Raw genomic sequence first — 2,473 nt, 5'->3', positions numbered from 1 at the left:
TTTTTTGATTATGAAAAGGAAGGCCACTTTGTCTTCTTTGTTTACTATTATTATAAGTTAATTTTTTCACTTAAAGTTACTCCACAATGTTTATATAATTCCAATAATGTTATTACATGGGGTTGATTAGCAAACCAAATTCTTTAGCTTCATAATAATATTAAACAAATTATGCAAAAGAATTGTATACATAGTGATTCCTCTAAATAGTTATATTTTTAAGCTAAGTTCTCAAAATTATTATTAAATATTAATTAAATAGAAATCCAATAATAGAAATTCTAAATCTTTTATTTTTGTTGCAGATGAATGCAATATCTTTAAAATAAATAGAGATAGAGCTTTCAGTTTAGTTATATATTTTAATTTATGTAATTAGAAAAAAATGTATTTAAAAATAAATATTAATTCATTTATTAAAAAATTAAACTAACATTAATGTATTAAGGATAATATTAAAGATTTTGCCATATTATTTCTCCCCATTTAAAATATGTGTGAGGTTGTTAAAATATTTATGGTGCATATACCTTAGCAACTCTATCATATCCTTATAATTAGGAGTTGAAATGGGACGTATATTTTTGTATAATGGTGTTAATTTTATTTTGTTGAAGTTAATTGGTCTTCCCGACATCGTAAGAAGTCAAGTATTTTGAATTCTATATTCACTTCCATAGCTTCTTTATAAAACGTATCCTTAGCCAATTTACAGGTTTGCCACTAGTGTTTTTTAATATTTTATGAATTGCTTCTTCCAGAGGTTTTGTTGAAAAAAAATCTTCACGTTTCATTTTAGTTAATATAAATTTGTTAGTTTAAATCATCTTCACTTTTTGAATCCAAAATTTTTGAATTTTTATTTCTTTGCACAAGGTATATTTCCATTTAAAATAATAAACACAACTATTCTTATTGCACTGTTAACGAACACTAGAAATTGACTGAACAAAAACAATTTCATATTACCGGAGAAATGCCAATTTATAATTTTTTCCCGTTATAAATTTTATTGCTCCGTTGTGAATTTTTTTGCTGTACTGTGCAATAATGCATTTTTTCAGTATTTCGTTAACTAGCTAATTTTCAAGTGCCTCAAATCATAGCGATTTGAATGATACTACTTGTAGACTTAAATTGTTTATAAAAAAAGATTATATAGGATTGTGATTACTGTTATCATTAACCAAATTTTGTTAAAAATGGACTTAAATCACTTTCAAAATATACGGATAGTTCAAAGAATATATAGAAAAAATGTTATATTTTGCTAATGTAGGAGGTAGGGGCTGAGTTAGTTTGTCAAATAGTTTTATTACTGCGTATAGTTTTAGAAAGTTACTATTATTATTATTATTTATGTATTAATGTTTTCTTTATCACATGGTATTCTCAAAAATAGTTTCTTAGATACCTCTAAGAAAGTCTCGCCAAGTACGAAGTCTTAAGCGTTATCTTTTTTTATACCATGAACAGGGTATATAAAGTTTGCCACGGTGTTTGTAACAACCAGATGGAAAAGTCTGAGACCCTATAGAATATATACATAAATGATCAGCATGACGAGCTGAGTTGATTTAGTCTGTCTGTCTGTCCGTCTGCCCGTCTGTCCGTCCGTCCGTCTGTATATATGCAAACTAGTCCCTAAATTTTTAAGCTATCGACCTGAAATTTTGAACCTGTCCTTTTCTCACTAAGAAGATGCTCATTTCTCGGAACGGCGGATATCGGAGGTATCTTTACGAAATTTGGCATGGATTACTATTTAAGGCAATATATCTTGAGATCTGCTTAACCGATTTCAACCAAATTCGGTACATATTCTCATAGTTCTATGTCATGGTGCGAAAATGGGCAAAATCGGACCACAACCACGCCTACTTCCTATATAATCCAATTTTGCATTCCATCCAATTCTTTCACTTTTCAGTATACAAATCAAAGTTAAATGAAAATATCGGGATAAATCGTTGTACAAATCTGGTGCCTTAAGGTTTTCCATCTCGCCTCTAAAAATTTTCAAAATTGGACCAAAACTGTTCAAGCCCCCACATACCGAATATGAAGACCCCAGACCGTTCCCACGACAGTCGGGTCTACGTAACCGGAACGGACCCGGATTTATTTCGGCCAAGGACTGTCAACTCGGCAGAATTCTGCCGCTACAACAACAACAACCCCAATACGGGTTGAATTGAATTAATACTTCCCTTAGTCCCCATATACCTAACCTAAAGATTTTATAATTTCCAGTTATCTTTATACCACATATGTATATCCGTCAAAATAAATCATATAAATGATATTCAGGATTTTTAAACTTCCGGCTGACTTTACTCCACATAAATTGGTCAGGTACCTTAATGAAAATCAGTAAGCATCTTCTTCTGTTATTAAGATATATACCTGAGCAATATAGAAAGTTAGTGCAAATAGCTCAAACCTTTTTCTGCCCCAAATATACCCTATGTAG

Source organism: Bactrocera oleae, chromosome 3, assembly GCF_042242935.1.
Source record: "Bactrocera oleae isolate idBacOlea1 chromosome 3, idBacOlea1, whole genome shotgun sequence".
Taxonomy (NCBI): domain Eukaryota; kingdom Metazoa; phylum Arthropoda; class Insecta; order Diptera; family Tephritidae; genus Bactrocera; species Bactrocera oleae.
Note: the sequence above shows the minus strand (reverse complement) of the source record.